Source organism: Zeus faber, assembly GCF_960531495.2.
Source record: "Zeus faber genome assembly, chromosome: 2".
Taxonomy (NCBI): domain Eukaryota; kingdom Metazoa; phylum Chordata; class Actinopteri; order Zeiformes; family Zeidae; genus Zeus; species Zeus faber.
Window position 1 is genome coordinate 25,763,948 of NC_137189.1, and position 14,282 is coordinate 25,778,229.

The window sequence follows — 14,282 nt, forward strand, 5'->3', positions numbered from 1 at the left end:
GTGTCGGCCCACGCTAATGCCTCACAATATTGACAGCTCTAATGGCACAGCGCGGCTCCTCAAACCGCCTATTTTATTTCATTTTTTTTTTATTGTGTTGTGTTGTGTTTTTTTTTTTTTCTTTTTTTTTTTTTTCTTTCCCCCTTTTCAAAGCCGAGGCCAGAGAGAAGCACTGGCGGTGCGTCGCGGTGCATACTGATTTCAGGTGGCGATTGTTAAACCGCCGGAGGGGGAAACATCTGAAGTAGTTTGACAAGAGCGCTTTAGTTGGGCTTTGCTATTGTTTAGTTTAGTTCTGTACTTCTCTAGTTTTTCTAGTTTGGCTTTGTTTCCACTTCTGAGTCGTCTGCGACCAAAAGACCTGAAACCGACCAGGATGACTGACTGGTCACTAGCGCCCCATCTAGAACGCCAGATTAGTGTTTGGTGTGTCTGAAACCATAGTAGGCATCACATATTATGGAAAAAAGCTCTATAATGGTGCACTAGCGCCATATACTATCTTGTACGTCAAATAAGTGTTTTTTTCATGTCTTCAACCATAGTATGTATCAAATAGTATGTGAAAAGTCCCGGGATGACGTAGCTGCATCCCGTGAAATGCGTGCAGTGGTGCAGCGGATATAGCACTCTCATCCTGGTACTTTTCGCATACTGGTACTTTACTTGCATACTCGCAAGCATTTCCCATGATGCATTGTGAGGGCGAGATGCCGGTCAAAGTTTCAACACAGCGTCGCCGTCAACCCTCAACCTGCAGAAAGGAAGTGGAGTGGAGTCTACATGCCGAGGCAGCGTGTCGGAGAAGACATTGCTCTTTTTACTCGCATATTAGAGTACGCTGGACGCTAGCACACACATGTAGGATGTAGTACTGTACGTACTACTCCATTCCGGGCGCAGCATCACGCTCGTGCGTTTGCATTTCTTACGGCTCAAGCGGGCACTTTGTTGTGCGGCTTGGACTAAAGTTCTTCATCAGACGTCAGAAGAGCTCCAGGTCACCTTCCTCCCGTGGGGTCGTCACGTCCAGAGCAGGCTGGCGGGTGGTGGGGGGGGGGGTCACCCTGGTGCTCCTCGGGGGTGAACGGGACCCCCTCTGCTCCTTGTCTTCCTCCGCCCTTGAGACGTCTTCATCACCCCCCCCCCCCCCCCACCACCACCACCACCTCGTCCAGGACAGAATGCTGGTGTCAGCACTGCTCCTCCCCCGTCCTCCCCTCATCCTCCCCCGGCTCTCCTCCACCTTTGCCTTTATCTGTCTCTTCTCCTAAAGATCCAAGCTCCACCTCCTACTGTGGAGGTCAGACGGGCTGAGGTGCGAAGGCATGATGGGGGGGGGGGGGGGGTCCTCTCCGGCCGTCGCGTTTTAAGGTTAAAGTCGAATTTGCATTTGAAAGCGCCGCTGCTCGGGGACGGCTTCGGGACGGGTGTCACTGTGACGAGGCCGCGGCAAAATTAATACGAAGGGACCGCTGATGGATAACGCCGCCTCCCGTCACTGTCGCCGGGGCGTCCATCCCACCTCCCCCCACCCCCACCCCAGCCCCCCTATTTCCGCCGTCGGCCCCCTGGGTGTCACCTCAAGATGCTATCGGCCGTCGCCTCGCTAATCTGAATATGGCAGGGATCTCCTTCCACCTTTGTCCAGGAAGAAGAACAATGTGAGGAGGAGAGGACCCTTGGGCTCCTCTCCTCCTCACCTCATCACTGTGTCTTTCTTTCTTCCTTTCTTTCTTTCTTTCTTACCCTCATGCTGTAAGAGGTCTGTGAATACGTGTCCGTATGGCTGGGTTAAAAATCCAAAAATCCATACCCCGAGAGGATTCAATTCTATGGATAAATTCTGAATCTATATTTGTCACGCCACACACCACACGCTTTGGATGGTGAAATGTGGCCTCTGCATTTAACCCATCCTGGCTTGTCCTTCCCCCGGGCTCCTGGCTGCCCCCTTCTTCCGGGGGGGCAGCCAGGAGCAGTGGGCAGCATTCGACGATGCACCTGGGGACCTGGTACCAAGTGTCCAATGCACTGCGCCACCATGCATATTACGGGACACATTGACACCAATGAGCAGTGTGATGGGGTTAGGGATCATAAGGACGAGGGTCTCTGGCAGCTTGTTTGCAACTGGAACTAATCTGAAAGTTGGAGCAATTTTCATTATGTATCAAATGTCAATTCATATAAATATATATATATATATATATATATATATATATATATATATATATATATTATCGTATTGTGATATGTCTCATCGATTCGATTGAATCGATATTGAATCGAAGGACCCCTTGCATTAAAACCAAGAGATCCTACCCTAGTGTTTTGTTGCCCATCATGAAGACTTTTGAAAATTCCATATAAAAGTTCTACATGTGTAAAATCTAGGTTGTGTTTAGGTGTGAAGGACGTGGCGACAGCTGAAGTCAAAGTGAAGGAGTTTGGCTTCTATTCAGAAGTTTGGAGTCAAGTGTCTCTCCTACATTGAAACTGTTGCCATTCAGTAGTTCATTATACTGCGCCCCTGACCTGGACAAGCAGTATTAATAATGTCAACTTTATTATCATAGGGTGTACTGTTGTTATTATCCTCGACCCCACTGGTGCAATCTGTTCCCACCTTAATGATACCGTACCCAGAGCTGTCATGTTGTGTCTGATATCCTGACATAATCTATTGGGAGAAAATCATGAGATCAGAAGAAAATCAATGGCTTAAAAAGCTTAAAAATGCATTTTAAGCCCCAATTATAAATACAATTGTCTTGGCTGAATGTTTTCATATTCCAACTTCACAATTCTGATCTATAGGTATTATCATAAATTAAATGGTGAATCTTGGGGTACAGCGGAAAACATTTGAAACCAAGTTGTGGCCGCGTGTCCTGTCTGTCAGACATGTCAAGCTGGATGGTCGGGTGGAGCTTCCAGAAACCCAAAATGGGCGCCTGGTTGAAAATGACATCCACACTTCTACTTTTATTGATGAAACCACGCTGTTTGGAACGTTCTGGACCAAACCAAACCTCTCACATCACATGCTCACTGGCTCGTGGGAGCATGTACGTCGGGAAGTTGCATAATTGAACCAACGGAATACCCAGTTCTTTCGCGCCAATTATTTGTTAGATCCCAAGTCTTGAGGTCCGTAGACACACGGGGTTGTCGGGTAAAGGATGTTTTACGATGTTCCAAAATGCAGAAGAAAATTGGTATCTGGATCAAGGCCGAGCTGAGAGACGGACCAGGTTCAAACCGGACAGACGTCCATCCTACGTTTGGGTTGAGTTTGGTCCTTAGTCAAATAAGTCAAAGCAGATGAACAATATGTATCATTTTTATGTATTTTTTATGGATTTTATGACAGGTTGTCAGACTTTCTTTCAACCGACTGCACCTTTTAGCGTTTTGCAAAAAAAGATTTTTTCTTTTTTTTAAGGTCGTTAGCCCCGCCCCCTCTGTCTGACACCGAGCTCCAAGGACTCTCACCACGAGACGAGGTGGAGCTGAAGAGAGAGAGAGGGCGAGAGAGAGAGAGAGAGAGAGAGAGAGAGAGAGAGTGACTCAAGAAGAACAGGAACGGGAAGACAAGTGTGGAAATTGCACGAGGGAGGGATGAGGAGAGAAAGAAAATGCAAATGAGAAAGGAAAAGCAGAGGAGAGAGAGTAGAATGTGGGAACGACAAGAGAGGACTAAAAGAGAGATAAAGGGAAAACTGAGTCAAGGAGGAGAAAGGGAGAAAATGAGAGGAAGAGGAGTCATGGGAGGGCGTATGGAGGGAGGACGGGAGAGAGGGAGAGGGAGAGAGAGTTCTCAGATGGAGAGCTCTGGGACAGAGATCTGAGATAGAGATCCCCTCGTCCTGAAATGACTTGATCCGTTCTTGTCAGTCTTAATCTTCCAGCATCGGGGGAGAAGGTAGGGGGGAGGGATGGATAGATGGAGGGTGGAGGTATGGGGGGGGGGTGCAGAATAAGCCCCCCGCACGACACGAGCATCGGCCAGAACTCCAACCAAACAGCTCCATCATCCCCACTTCACGAGAGAGAGAGAGAGGGAGAGCGAGAGAGAGAGAGATGAAAGGGATGAATCACTCTTTTCCTATCTTCTCTTCCTCCTCCTCCTCCTCCTTCCTTTCCTTTCTCTCTCTCAACTCGCTCATTTACATCAGCCATTATCTGTGTATATTGAACGGCGGTGAAAAAAAACCAAAAAAAAACAAAACAAACAAAGAAAAAGCGGGCGGAGGGATGGGACGGAACAATGGGAGCGGCCGAGGAAGAGAGGAGGAGGAGGTGTAGCGGCGTTTGAATCAATTACATCCAAGAATCTTTCATTTGCATCCGTATCGTTCAAAACGCCGAACAAACGGCAGATGCCTTTGTGTGTCCGGTTATTTATAGTGTGTGTGTGTGTGTGTGTGTGTGTTTCTCTGCCATAATTGTGCAGGAAATATCAAATTTGCATAGAGTGATTATTGTTGATTGTTTATCAGGCCGTCAGGACATTGGGATACGGCGATGCTGACAGGTTGTCAACTCCTTAAAACTCATTAATTTTGGGGCCGGATTTGCATCTAATCTGTGGTAAATGAGACGGACATGGATCAGACGGAGGTTCCTCTGAAAGGTTCCTTTAGAAGGTTCCTTTGGAGCGTTCCCATGGAAGGGTCCTCTGGTTCCTCTGGAAGGATCCTCTGGAAGGTTTCTCTAGAAGGTTCCTCTGGAGCATTCCTCTGGAGGGGGTCCTCTGGTTCCTCTGTCAGGTTCCTCTAGAGGTTCCTCTAGAAGGGTCCTCTGGTTCCTATGGAAGGATCCTCCCAAAGGTTCCTCTAGAAGGTTCCTCTGGAGGTGATCCTCTGGTTCCTCTGGAGGGATCCTCTGGAAGGTTTCTCTAGAAGGTTCCTCTGGAGGGGGTCCTCTGGAGGGGGTCCTCTGGAGGGGGTCCTCTGGTTCCTCTGTCAGGTTCCTCTGTCAGGTTCCTCTAGAGGTTCCTCTAGAAGGGTCCTCTGGTTCCTATGGAAGGATCCTCCCGAAGGTTCCTCTAGAAGGTTCCTCTCTTATTTTACATCATCTTATTAAGAACACTTTATCAATCCTGGAGGTCAGTGCAGGCTTTAAGGTGAACAGTACTGACTTCCTGGTTCCTGGTGCATGTTGAAGTCATGACGTCAGCGGTTGAACCTCTGTGTTGAAGGAAATGGAGAAAAAAAGATGTGTTTTTAACTTTTTACTGCAGAGGGGAAAGAAATGAATAATATATCGCAAACGTCATATCCTAATACTTGGTTTATTGCAAAACATAAAGAAGCGCAATATCGTATCGGGACCAAAGTGTCGCTGTATTATTGTATCGGGGGAACCCTGCCGATTCCCAGCCCGAGTATTGATTCTACATCAGTATAATACATATTTCAATATTCTCACAGAGTAAATGGACGCTGCAGGAAAACTAATTTTCCTTTGTGGAAGTTTCTAAACACACAGAGGTGTCAGTGCTTATTTATTTAACATGTAAAGTGGTGGACAACAGAGCAACCAGACCGCATGAGATGGTTGCCAGTGGACAAATTTGCTTGCCCAGGACCACTGGGAAAACCTTACTGTCAGGTTCTGGATTACAGCAACAGAAGTTGACAGAACAAGTAAAAGATACACAGTGATAGTACGAGTAAATAATGGTGGTATTTTGTATTTCTGTATTGTGAACATAATAAATATATTTTATTTCGTGTGTAATGGGGAAAAGAATATATTTTCCCCATTTGGCACTGTAAATACATGTTCATATACATATATATATTCAAAAAACTAGATTTTAAGAACTAGATATTTGTTGTGTTGCACATCTATTTTTTCTGATTAAGATCATTATTATTAGAATAATAGTAATAATAATTAATTATATTATTATTACAACTTTGTTATCGAACCTTTTGCAGTAATTTGGTGCTTTAATCATTTCACTGCACCGTATGATGCATGTGATAAATTCATAATCTGATAAATGTATTCAAATTTATCAAAAAATATATTTGAATATCTATAATTATATTTATATATATATATTCACACACACACACACACGCACACACACACACACACACACACACACACACACACACACACACACACACACACACACACACAAACACACACACACACACACTGTGCTGTTGGAAGGTTAAACGCTGTAGATCTACATCACATAGATCTGCACCAGGGCTGGACCTGTAGACACCAGGCACTTTCTCTCTCTCTCTCTCTCTCTCTCTCTCTCTCTCTCTCTCTCTCTCTCTCTCTCTCTCTCTCTCTATTGCTCTATCTCTCTCTCTCTCTCTCTCTCTCTCTCTCTCTCTCTCTCGCTCTCTCTCGCTCTCTCTCTCTCTCGCTCTCTCTCGCTCTCTCTCTCTCTACCCCCAGGTCAGTCTTTTTAAAGAGCAGTATTCCTCTCTATTTTCCGCCCGTTGCTCACGGCGATGAAGAGCCTCTTGTGCCTCCACCCGAGAGTGCTAAAAGCCCCCCCACTCCTGCACCCCCTCCACCACCCTAACGGCCAAACCAGGGAGAGGGAGAGAAAGAGAGGGATGGAGAGAGAGAGAGAGGTGGAGGACCCTCTGTGCCTCGTCGACCCCGTTAAGTTTGATGAAATTTAAAAGAACACGGCCTCAGTGTGTGTGTGTGTTTGTGTGTGTACAGTTCGTGTGTGTGTGTGTGTGTGTGTGTGTGTGTGTGTGTGTGTTTGAGTGAAAGATTGACACAACAACAGCGGAAGAGAAAGGATGGAGAGAGCCTCGCAGAGAGTAAAGTGCAAAATTGTTCACGAGAGAAAAGAAAGAAACGTGGACAGAGTCAAACTCTCAAAGAGAGAGAGAGAAAAGAAAGTGTGAAAAAAAACAAAAATAAGATGAAATGATCTTCCTTTATTAGCCTGGTCCAATATTTAGGAAAGAAGGAATAAAATTACATTTTGATTTGAAAAGTAAAGTAAATGTCCACGTCTGTGAGGTTTCACATCACGATAGATACATTTGCTGATTAATTCACAAGGAAATAATTGCGATTAACATTTTAATATATTTTTTAATTAATTTAATGCAAGTATGATAGTGTAATAATACACACATTGTCCTGTGTTTTTATTAATTTTTTTTTACACTGAGTAATTCACTAAATTAATGATGCGTAGCTTGTGGAGCTAGTTCTGTCAGACCACTGCTCGGCGCCACATGCCTCCACGTTCTTATGGGATGTCCTATTCAAGCAGCTCGTCCCTCTAGCGCTACCTGCTTTGCTGTCTGCTTTGCTGCCTGCTTTGCGGCCTGATTTGCAGCGCTTCCTCCACCTCCCCTGCATCCACCTGTTGGGCTCTACTCTTCTGTCCAATGGCGGGACTGGAGCTCATCACTCCAATATTTTTCATTAACCATGCCTATGTTTTCTGTACACTTGGCCGGGAATGATGTGCAGATGCCCAAACTGAATGATGTTTTTCAAATTTAAAACCCATGGGTATAAATGTTGTTCTATCACAAAATAAAAGCAGGATACTGATTTTGCTTATTCTTGAATGGTCTATTAAATCTAAGGTTGAGTGAGAATAGTGATACAGGGTCATGAATTCCATTCATAGATACAATTTTACTGGATATAAACATCAGTGTTTTTATGCCTGGCCGAAAATTAGAATTTACCCATCAGCCAGTGCGGTAAACATTTCCATGGTAACAGTGAGCTCCACCAATCAGAGACATCGCTGTTACACTTAGTATGATGGATAGTGTAGTACTTCTCAATGACATTGTGAATGAAACATGTTGTTCTTTAAACAAGTTTGATATCATACGACTTGTGGCTTCTGCAGGAGCTAAACAAATGATTATATACAATGAATATATGAATATTCATTGAATATCTATGCAGTTATTTAGAAATGTTTGAACGATAAACCTACCTCAACCTTAACTCTAAAAACTACATAAACTACAATTCTGCACCATTTTGAACTGCATCTTGACAGTGGCCTGACGTGATGGTGGCCCCGGTCCAAATTTTTTTTCAGCCCGGCTCCAGCCATTTAGCCGCTCTATGCAATCTATTGACGTGCAGGCTGTATTGCTATTTGGCAAGAGGACCCACAGCGGAGCACAGTTCGTGGGCACCCCGTTGCTGGCGCGCTGAGCGAGGGTGCCCCATCGCTGGCGCATCGATGGGATAAGCCCATCTGTCAGCCACTGGGTCCCGGTGTAGCTGTACCGGCTACACCGGGACCGGCTACATCGGCAGTTACCCCACTGCATCTTGATACAATTGCCACATGGGTAAAGTAGTTGTATTATTAAAAACCTGAAATGCATTTATAGATGAAAAACGACAGGCATGTGTTACCTGCATTGTCAGAATTTGTATATACTGTAGGTCATTTGCAAAGCCCTGAATTATATGGTTATGCCATTTTAAGTGGCGCCCCCTTTTGACACTACCACCCCTCTAAAAGTCCAGAGCTGTCAAAACAGTTGACTTCATTTCGGTAGCTCTTTTAACAACTGAGATATAGGGCTTGAAACCTCTGGTCAGGGTTCAAAGGTCAATATCTCAGTTTAGGGTCCACTGAAATCCCTCAAACTTACTTATGTTAACCTACAGTACAAGACACAACCTTTCCAAAAATGTGAGTGGTTTTGTTCTATGACAAAGTAAAAAAAAAAAAATCAGATTTTATTCCATTTAGAATGTGTTTGGTCTAGGAATGGCCATGGCAGGGTTGGATCATTTTTACTTTGTTGTAGAACAAAGACATTTTTGGAAAGGTCTCAACTTTCTAAAAAAACTTTGTCATTTTCTATTTTATTCAATTTTATATTCAGTGACAACGGGCCGCATTAAATAGTCAGGCGGGCCGGATGTGGCCCCAGGACCGGTGGTTTAAAACCCCTGGTTTGGATGAGTTTGGAAGCTGATTCTGAGAAGGATTAAAGATGTCAACACTCAGTCCATACGCCCGTTTTTCCTCCTCCCTTTGGTCTCTTCTTCTTCTTCTTCTTCTTCTTCTTAGCACCTGATGTGATCTCCCGATCCAGCTCTCCCCCCTCCTCCTCTCTCGTTCTCCCTGTCTTCCTGTCTCTCTTGCCTGCCTCGACCGCCCTCGCTCTGTCCCTCTGGATGGATGCCTTGTCTTACATGGTGCTATTGCTTATCAATCCAACAGTATCCAATCAATCAATGCCCGTTCTGGGAATTCTTTGATACTTTTTCCCCTTGTTTTTTTTTTCATGCCAGAGACTTGACCCATTTTTTAAACGGTTTAAGCTTTAATATTGTATTTTATTTCAGAAGTTTTATGAACATTTCTCTGAGGCTGCCTTTGTGTTTGGTGCTCGGCAGGATCGTGGGATGGGGTGGGGGGGGTCGCACAACGGGATTTGGGGAGGGGATGGAGGGGGGGCAGGACCGTTGGATGGGGGTGGGGGGGGGGGGGGCGCAGATCACACAAGGGGATGAGATTAGGGAAGGGGATGGGGGGACAGGACTGGTGGGATGGGGGGATGGGACGGGGGAAGGAACCGGTGGACAGGAAGTGGGGATTGGAGGGATGGGACAGGAGAGGGGGGCGGAAAGGGGGAAGGGGGGATCGGGAGGGGGTGGGATAGGGGGACATGGGGGGGGGTGGACAGGACGGGGGGACGGCACGGAGGGGGCTAGGGGACGGGGGGGGGGGGGACGAGGGACACCTGGTTCATACTTACACAGGGCTCATGAAGACGTGAATATTATCAGATATGTGCTGAGGAATGGAGTTCAATTCTCTCTTGTATTTCAACGGCTGACAGAAGATCCTGATAAATCCTTGCGATTAATCCAAAATATTTCTCATATTATTCTAATGTATCTAATACTATCCTTCATCTAAGTTAAGGCTCAATTGATTACATTTTTTTTTTCAACCCTGAAGTAGAAAAAAGTAGGAAAAAAAAGTATTTATCTATGAAAAAAAAAAAAGGCTATTTTCCAGGGCTGGGTTAAAAAGTTGAATAGATATTTGTGAATCTAGACGGAATTTGGAGTGAACCATCTTCATCTCTGTAGAGGAAGAATCGCATCGTGACGTCTCATCGATATCAGATTGAATTATTATGGAATTGCGTATTTCTTGTATTTCCCCTTCTCTTTCTGTCTTTCTCGCTCGCTATTCTCTCTCCCCCCCCCCCCCCCCCCCCCCTTCTATACTCTCTCTCTTTGGGAGAACTACTGGGTTGCAGTTGCTCAATGATTTATTCATTGGTGTGTGTGTGTGTGCGTGTGTGTCTGTGTGTCTGTGTTTCTATGTGTGTGAGCGTGTGTGTGTGTGAGCGTGTGTGTGTGTGTGTGTGTGTGTGTGTGTGTGTGTGTGTGTGTGTGTGTGTGTGTGTGTGTGTGTTTGTGCACGCCCCTCTCTCTCCTTCAGTGTTTGTGATGGAGGACAGGAATCCACAGTACAAAGTGATGTATATTTAGGTCACACACATTTCCCCTTTCGTCTGAGAGGAGTGTGTATGTGTGGGTGTCCGGTGTGTGTGTGTGTGTGTGCGTGTGTGTGCGTGTGCGTGTGCGTGTGTGTGTGTGTGTGTGTGTGCACTCTTTCTTACCCTTAACGTTGTCTCGCCCTCCTCTCTTCCCCCTCTCTCTCTTCTGAGAACGTCATGGCGACTCCTCCACTCTCCTCCACGTTCGTCCTTGAAGTGCGACCCAGCAGGGTGCCCCGATCTGAGGGAGTGGGGGGTGTGGAGCTAGGGATGAGAGAAGGAGGAGGAGGAGGAGGAGGAGGAGGAAGGTGGGGTGGGACAGAGAGTTCGGGTGCAAAATAGTGAACGATTTCTTGTTGAAATAAAGAAGTGTTTTGAAAAAGGAAGCGATGCGAGCAGAATGTTTAATACTGAGCTGAGCCACACGGAGTCACCCTGCCTCTACTCTACCGCTACTACAGCTCTACTTTACCGCTACTACACCTCTACTCTACCTCTACTACTCCTCTACCTTACCTCTAATACACCTCTACTCTACCTCTACTACTCCTCTACCTTACCTCTACTACACCTCTACTCTACCTCTACTACTCCTCCTCTACTACACCTCTACTCTGCGACTGCTATACCTCTACTCTACCTCTACTACACCTCTCCTCTGCCTCTGCTACACCTCTACTCTACCTCTTCTACACCTCTACTTTACCACTACTATACCTCTACTCTACCACTACTACTCCTCCACCTCCTCTACTAGACCTATACTCTGCTACTGCTATACCTCTACTCTACCTCTACTACACATCTACTCTAACTCTACTACACCTCTTCTATTACACCTCTATTCTACCTCTAATACACCTCTTCTATTATACCTCTACTCGACCTCTACTACTCCTCTACCTTACCTCTACTACACCTCTACTACTCCTCTACCTTACCTCTACTACACCTCTACTCTACCTCTACTACTCCTCTACCTTACCTCTACTACACCTCTACCTTACCTCTACTACACCTCTACCTTACCTCTACTACACCTCTACCTTACCTCTACTACACCTCTACTCTACCTCTACTACACCTCTCCTCTGCCTCTGCTACACCTCTACTCTACCTCTTCTACACCTCTACTTTACCACTACTACACCTCTACTCTACCACTACTACTCCTCCACCTCCTCTACTAGACCTATACTCTGCTACTGCTATACCTCTACTCTACCTCTACTACACATCTACTATTACACCTCTACTCTACCTCTACTACACCTCTTGTATTACAACTCTACTCTACCTCTACTACACCTCTGCTCTGCCTCTGTTACATCTCTACTCGGCCTCTTCTACACCTCTACTCTACTTCTGATTACCCTCTAACATGCCTCTACTACACCTCAACCTCTACTACACCTCTACTCTACCTCTACTCTTCCTCTATTTCATGTCTAATCTGGAACTGATGAGGGAATTCACATAACACAACGTTGCATTTCATCGATCGTTTGTCCTTCATCAGTTTGTTTTCACACTGGTCAGTATTGCCACCCGCGCTTTAATGAGGAGATGGAGATCCGCTCACATCGTCATGTGCTCGGGTTCGTCGTGAGGGAATCTGGCTTTGCGACGGTAAGTGTTACGTCAGGACATCCAGCTCCACGGACATGAGGCACAATAACACATTACACTGCGCTGCACCTGGGTAGAGGGTGGAGGACGGGGCGTCTCCTCCTGCTGGTCCTCTGGAGGAGTCTTTCTCTGCTCTCTCCAGTATTTCAGAGCTTTGTTTGTAGAGGGAAGTTATTATGATATAGTTACTATTTAGGAGTCACCGGGTTTCGTCTGCAACTTCACCAGAGGGACGCTCCTTTTTTTTACGCCAGTCTCTTCAAATGAGACGAATCACCTCGGTCGCAAGAGTGAAAAGGAAAGCTCCGGCGTTATTATATTTTCTGACCTCAAAACCATGAAGTCAACCCAAGTGAGGCCTTCCGAATCCGGTTGATTGATCCGGTATTTGTCCCGTGTCGGTACAGTACCGCCGCCGACCGAGCGGCGACAACGGGGCCGCCGAGACCCAGTTCTTCCGGATCGATTTCCAAAACCCTGACGCTCTGATCACTCGGATTGAATCGGAAAAATATTCCCCCTGATCTCCCTCAAAACTCCGAAAGTCAAACCGACGCATTCCCAACGACCGCTCAAGGTGGCGACCGGCAAACCTCCGGACCGAGACGTGGGGTTATCTCCATTGGTCCAAGTTTTCGATAAAACTGTTTTTCTTCTTCTTTTTATTTTTTTATTTTATTATTTTTTTTTTATGCAAATGTGTCGCTATCTCCAAGGTACTTTGAATGATTCTACCTACGCCACGTCAGCGCCACGTCTTGAATACCGAATTATAAAATACGCAGGATGATGCTGGAAAATAATCGGAACCACACCGAGCGGGTCGACGATAGTAAGTGTAATTAAAATGGAGGAGTCGCAGGCAGCCCTGCTATTGGCTTGCAGAGAGTGGTATCAGACGGCATATGGTTATGATAATGAATCCCAGAAGCAGAGAAACAAATAAACAGAGTCTGAACAAACAGCTGAGGGCTGCGGGGCTCCGGGGTTTAGCTCTGCAGAGGAACCCAAAATGGACTAAATAAAATAGAATAAGACGGAAGATCCTTATCAAGGTGGAGGCGGACAGGACCCTGAGCCACGCAGGATGGAGGATAAGGCAGAAAGAGAGGGGGAGGGCGGTGGGGGCGGAGGGCAGTGTTGATGTAAGGATTAGAAAGTAAGAGAAAGGAAGAGAGGAACAGGAGGATGGCAGGAAGGTGGAGGTGGAGGAACTCCCCCCCCCCCCCCCCCCCCAAGCCCCCCTCCCATCAGGATTCATCTCAGACCGGCGGCGTTTCCCTCAAATCAGAAACGCATGGAGGAGCCGCCGCTCGCTGCTGGAGGAAACTCGTTGGGTCTTCACCCTTTTTAACCCTTTAACTGGAGGTGAATTCGTGAAAACCGGGGCTTGACCACAACCGTTTCCCAGTTGCCCCAGCCCCCAGATTTGGGCTATTTTCCGCCATCTCCTACAGTCTGATTACCCCGTTGTCAACTAGCAACTTAAATTTAGATATCGTGCTCTCACGATGACTCGTTTTTTGCTGCTGCTACAAATCTTCCCTTATCGTAACATATCTCACTCGCATCCATTTTGTCTGCCTTGCCAACCGACGGCAGACGCACGGCCGCCAAGTTGGCAGCCACGCAGTTCCAGAATTCATTTATTTTGAAGTTATTACCGCCGCGTTTAACACGTGGCTGTCATCGTCTCCCTTTGTCTTTCTCAAAATCATGATTCCCCCGAAAAAGGAAAAGCTGCGGATCCTCTTAGCGGCTCTGCAACGAACAAACCGCGCCTTTGTCCCTGATCCGCAAATGAGAGGAAACGCCTCCATTTCCCTCGGTGTGACTCAGGGATGAGGCGTCCGTCGCCACTGGATTATTCTCTCTTTGTCTCCGGGTTGTTCAGAGCCGGAGCGCCGGAACGCCGCGGGGAGGCCGCTTCTCCGGAAACGCTGCTTTGACCCGAACGCCGGCGATTATGCACCAAACCTCCCTCTGATCCGAGCGGTTTATTTCAACTTTATTTACACGGAAACAAACGCGTCCTACATTATCTGCTGACATCACGGTGGGATGCATTGAGATTGTAATCCGGCAGATTACTTGGTAACAAAAAAAAAAAAATCTCATATTTAAAACTTTATTTATCTGGTG